We start from the raw sequence: 6,000 nt of genomic DNA on the forward strand, positions 1-6,000 counted from the left end.
TTTTTATAATGAGCTAATCTACTCACAATGTTCATTAGATTTTTTGTGAATTCAATGCGAACAGTACTATTCTTGATGGCACCTTTAACCTTCGCTTTGTCAATCTAATTAAGATTATCTAAAAACTACATACATATATGACAATTTCTATTTCAAAAAAGGGAGGCAGCATTTTTTTTCTAAAAGGTGGGGAAAAGTATTAATTACTAGATAGTATGAACATTGTGTTTTTTTGTATAGGGCTAAAAGTTTTGCTGCGAACTTTATAGAGGACGGAAAAGTAAATACAGCGTCCTAAGGACATCAAATAATATGGTTAAAGATTTCTTTTGAAAGAGAGTAAAAGGTTATTTTGTGTTAGAACATTCATAAAGTGTTAATTATAAAATGCTTACATGTATAGTCAAAATTAATGAAGAACCAGAATAGAACTTTTAACTGCAGGATCATACAAATTTTTTTTTTTAAAACTAATATGTAATTACTTGCTCTTTAACATTAACATCTGTATAGCCCATATTACTATTAAACTCATCGTATGTGCGTCTTAGTTTCGCGCTGAATTAATTGTCTAAAATTATATATCGATGCACTGAATGTTTTCTACATCAGAAACTTATTAATCTAGTGTGTAATCTTGGCAGACTACAATTATAATTTGGAATACACTACTTCAAGAGGTTGATTATAAAACTATTTTGATGCTTAACACCTCCATATAACCGCATACACCATTGTTAATTTGAAGAAAATGTTTCTTTTACAAATTTTTCCGAATTCTGAAAACTTTTCCATGACCACCCTTCTTTACTTAAAGATTATAGCACTGTAAAGTTACTTTCTTGCCTCGAAAAAGTCGCAGAATTTTGCGTCAAGGAGTTATTATTTTAAAAACTCATTTACCATTCGCTTGCTGTACAACAGAATTTTGCTTTTAATGCATACCACCATCAGTTATGAGTGCCTACCCACTCGGTAGCGCCTTGACGAGCGTGAGCAGCTCACCAAAACTAGCTTGAAGGAAACTAGCTCGCAAAGCCCTTGTCCTCAACCCTTTTGACTATTTTACCACCGTTGTGCAGTGGTAATTTCAGCTCATGGCTGCGATCCTGACTCGCTTTACAGATTTTAATGTGTGTAGCTAGTCAATGCATATAACTTAGTGAGGGTTAAGTTGTAAAATTATGTATGTAAGCTAGCAAGTGGCTTGGCTAAGGAGATCTTTTCTTTCATCGCGTGGTTGCGGATGGCCTGCTTCTTACGTTGAGTAACGTCGCGGGGCTAGTGATATTAATATATTATCATACATAGTATTTTGTATTGTATTATCTTTATTATACTTCGGGACTCAAGAGAAAATAGTGTTAGTGCAAAAAATTACGACAGGTGACTGAAAAGTTGTAACCGCCTTCTACTCAACCTTCCGCCCCACTAGTGGTCGAGGTATGCAATATTGGCGCACTATTTATTTATTTACAAATGGCTTTTCCCTGGTGCTCGATCGAGTTAACAACTTAGAATACTCGAGCTTTCAATCAGCTAATACATATATTTTCTGTCAGACTCAATTTGTATAGTCGGATAGCCGTAATTACTTAAATGAGGTGCCTACGCTAACATAAAGTTTGTTCAGTGGGACCGTTTAATATTAATTACTACTTAGCAGAAGGGTATAGACCTTTAAAAAATTTGGCCAATTTGCCACTGTTTCACCGTTTCGTCTCTATCAATAATTTTTTTATGCTCTATATAGTTGACGCCTAGAAAAACGTATTTTAAACATTCTAAAGTTTTAAGTTTCTTTTTATTAAATATCGTTTACCCATGTGGTGGCTATTTTTTTACAAGTTCTTATACTATACCACTTTTCGTGACATTGCGTTGGTGAAAGAGCCTGACTGGCAGACAGACTAGCGACTTCCATTTTTTTTTATGATAGCTTTAAGCTTAGCCTAAGAGCATAATTATATATTAAATTTCTTTATGTATAATTTGTTTTACGTAAAACTGTCTCTTTGAAAATTTGGACTCTTAACTTTGTAGACTCAAAATGTCTTTCTAATTTTTAAGCTGATTTGTAGATTCTTAAGCACTTCAACCGTTAAATATTAACGCCAAAAAATCCTTTAAAAAAATAACTTGGTGTGAATCCGCATAAACAATATAAAATCTTTAAACCGGTAAAATAAATGTTATCTAGTGGAACGATAAAATATAAACTTGCCCGCTTTTATAACTAAGGGTTTTAATAATTTAGATTCTAGTCACAACACATTACTTAGTAATTTTTAATAAAGTTTCATAATCTTCCTAACGTACGAATGCAACATGCATAAATGCAAAAAAAGAATAGTAAAAAAGTCAATGTATTGTAAATTTTTAATTAAGTATATGCACTAGAGCGGACATGGCCGTACTTTTTTTCTTTAGCGTATTTTACTTCGTTAATAGTGCCAAATACAAAGGCACCTAGTGCAGCAAAAGAAGCTATAATGGCCAAAATAAAGCTATACCCCACAGAGCATTCTCCGATGTTATAAACAGATTTTGAGCACACATCAACGGATATATCGACATCAACTGGAAATTTCGTTATGTACTTTCTCCCATAACCAGCAGGGTATAAAAGTATTGTAATAAAAATAAATACGAAGGATAAAAAGGAAGATGATATAATCATTTTGTTAGCAAATTCAAAATACAACCCGAGTATAATTAGCAACAACGTTAGAAAAAAGGAAACTACAGCGGACACTCCTAAACTTGCTGCTGCTGCCCATATCTTTGAAGGAAAACCGTCGAATCTCTCAAACCAAACGCACTGAGGTGACAAAGTACCAGGAGATGCAGGCACGTAATCGTTTACACAAAATCCGGCTACTCCCCACATAACTTCGTAGTATTCGCCAGAGGTTCCTCTTCTTTTTTCATATGACCAAGAAAAGGTGGCGAGTGCAATAATGGTAAGAGCAATGGATGTTAATAAACAAACAAAAGTTAGGGAAAGCTCAAATCGAACTCTTTCTGCTTTGAAGGACATAGCTAGGGTAGTAATATATTAGAGCTAAAGGTGCAGCTTGCAATCTCCAGGCATCAGAAAAACAAGATACACACCATATAAGCAAAATTTAAAATGATTATTAAGCAGAGATTCCTTATTTAGATTATATAAAGGAGGCTTACAAATTAAACTTGAGTTACCAAATATATATTGAATTAATAACCTTTAAAAACCGCAATGGGTCTATTTATAAAGCCATTTTGAAGTTTTATTTGTGCGTATTTATATGGCTAAGCGTTTAGGTAATAACAAGCATTTATTCGGTTTTCATAGATACGATTGTATAAAATGACTATTTTATTTTCATTTGAATTGAGAAAGTATTTTTGATCTTAGTTAATATTACAAACTTTAAATTGTAAGTGAAATTTTATTATTATATAAATTTTTGTGATAAATAACTTTTTAGGCACTTTAACCCTTTAATACTCCTAGACGCTACAATGCTTTTGGTAACAAAAATTCTTATTTAGGAAAGGCTTTCTAATTAGAGGTGTGAAACAGCATTATTGAGGGCTAGAAATAGTTTGTAGGCATACATTTATGACTTAAGATCAGGAAGATATGACCTAATATACACAAATTTACTTTTGTAAACTATATCTTATTTTAAAGTACTAATTATATAAATAAAAAATTTATGGAACAGGCTTTTTTGAATTATATCATCGCTTTTAATTTGCAAAAATTAAAGTACACTTACTTTTAAGGCACACAAGGAAAAACTAGCGAATTATAAATATTTTATGTTTTATGACAAAATTAAAATAGTGCTTTATTTTATTTTAGTTTTAAAACCGCGGTGGCAATAAATATATTACGTACACTTTTCAGTGGCAAAACTTACTAAACTTAGGTTATAAACTTAAACTGAACGTATTCACTGTTGTTATTAATGGATTTAAGTCTTATATAACATGGAAACTTAATAATGAGATTAGCAAACACAGTATAACAATTACTTCATACTTTACACTAAGTACGAACTATTTAAAGAGCTACTCAGGTTTATAAATTTTTTTTAATAATGTTATAAGACTTTCTTATACGGGTTAATCGTTAACTTTCAGTTAAATATCTTTAATCTAAATTCTCGGAGATAGCTACCCTTTCACCACGGAGATAGGCCTTGCTTTCCTGCCCAGTCAACTTAAAATGAAAATTTCTACACGAACAATCATTAAAAGTTTTTAGAGAGTCACTTCTTGACAAGAGGGTAGCGCGAGTTTGCTAATTATGGAATAAATAACTTAACTACAACCGCCCATGCTAGTTTTAGAGCTTATAGTAACTTCAAGTGAATTTTATCACAGTAATGTAACAAAGCATAGATAGGTCAGCATATTACTTTAAAGCATGGTATAAATGTGTTTACGCAGTCTACTAAGTCAAGAACGAGCTTACTATCGGATTAATGCGGACGAGAAAAAGCTTATTATTAATTTATAAATGATATTTCAATTAACACCGGATTTTCGAGCTGGCAGAGGGTGTTGGTGTACAAATAAGTTCAAGGCTTGAATCACATAAATTTTTTTACTCAGAAATTCAAAGCGGATTGCGCAAAACGCTGGTAGTCCGCGCCTTCTCAACTAAGTTTCTATCAGAAGAGCTTAGTAATCCTATAGACAATAAATTTTTAATTAATTTTTAGTAAAGATTTTCTAATTATATACACTTCTTGTGTGCCTCCTTCACATGCCATACAGTTGCATTTATAAGAGAGATACACTAACATATTCAAATTTGCGCATACTTTATAAAAAAATTCAAACTAAACTATTTAAGTATGTAAACGATCTTTACATATAACAAAGAAGGTAAATATTCAGTTGGTAAAGCTAAAGTTACATTCAGGAATTTACTTAAAATATTGATTAGTTGCAGACCTTAAAAACAAAGTATAAACGGCTTCCATAAGAGTTTCTTTCATAAGTTACACACGTAAGATATTTGTAATGACAGCTTCAATAACCAGATAAAGATTGTCTTTTTTGAAGGACGCAAAACCGCCTTGCTAAGTGTGTTTTCGCAGTGAAGAAGAGTTAAGATAAAAGTGTGTTGGATTCGAGTGCCCCAGAAGCGGCTCCCTTCTTTTAATGGTTGCTTATTAAACTTTTCCGTCATAAATTTGATACACTGAGGTGCTTTGTACGTGAGAAGCGAACCTCAAAGGCCAGTAGAGATTTCTCCGTAAAATTCATAAGACAAGCAGTGCTTAAAGACAACTTAAGCACGATATAGAGGGCGCGCGGAACGCTCAGCTTAGGTACCTTGCACAGAACACCTTATAAAACGACTCTTGATCTTTTAGTAGGTCAGATTTAGGAGTTCTGTATCAGCGAGGCACTAAGGTTGCTGTAACGTGAAACGGGTTGTTCCTACACTAATGCTAAATATTGGCGAAACGATAGCTATTTCCATTTAGTTGTAAGTTCCTACACCTTGAAAAGGAACTATTTGGTATGACTTTGCGCTTTTTTGGGGTTGTCTTTGACTTAGCATTAACTATTTGTTAGTGTCGAAAAAATAGCTAGTTACGGCTCTGTTAAATAACTATATATATATAAATTAAATGTTCTCAAAGTAAAAATAGCAGGGAGAAGAATCAAACAAAGAAGATAAAATATTATTAAGGTTTACGTGAACTATACATCTAATGTTATATCTCTGAAGTTTAACTATCCCTCTAAGTTAAATGGTAGCAAATAATTGTTCTATAATAGTTATTATCTAAAAGACACAATGAGCTGGTCTAGCAGTGGTATATTCTCGTTAGATACCAAAAGAGAGGGTTTAAAAAATTTAAACGCTCAAGAAATATTCATGTAGTATTGTTTCACATTGTACCACGTGCAATATCTGATTAGGTACCACTTGTCTACCACGTGATACATCATGTGCTTCATACCACGTGTCCCCCTTTGTACATTTTGTAT

The sequence above is a fragment of the Zophobas morio genome, unplaced genomic scaffold (assembly GCF_036711695.1).
Source record: "Zophobas morio isolate AGI-343-1 ecotype UQ-CSIRO unplaced genomic scaffold, CSIRO_AGI_Zmor_V1 ptg000332l, whole genome shotgun sequence".
Classification (NCBI taxonomy): domain Eukaryota; kingdom Metazoa; phylum Arthropoda; class Insecta; order Coleoptera; family Tenebrionidae; genus Zophobas; species Zophobas morio.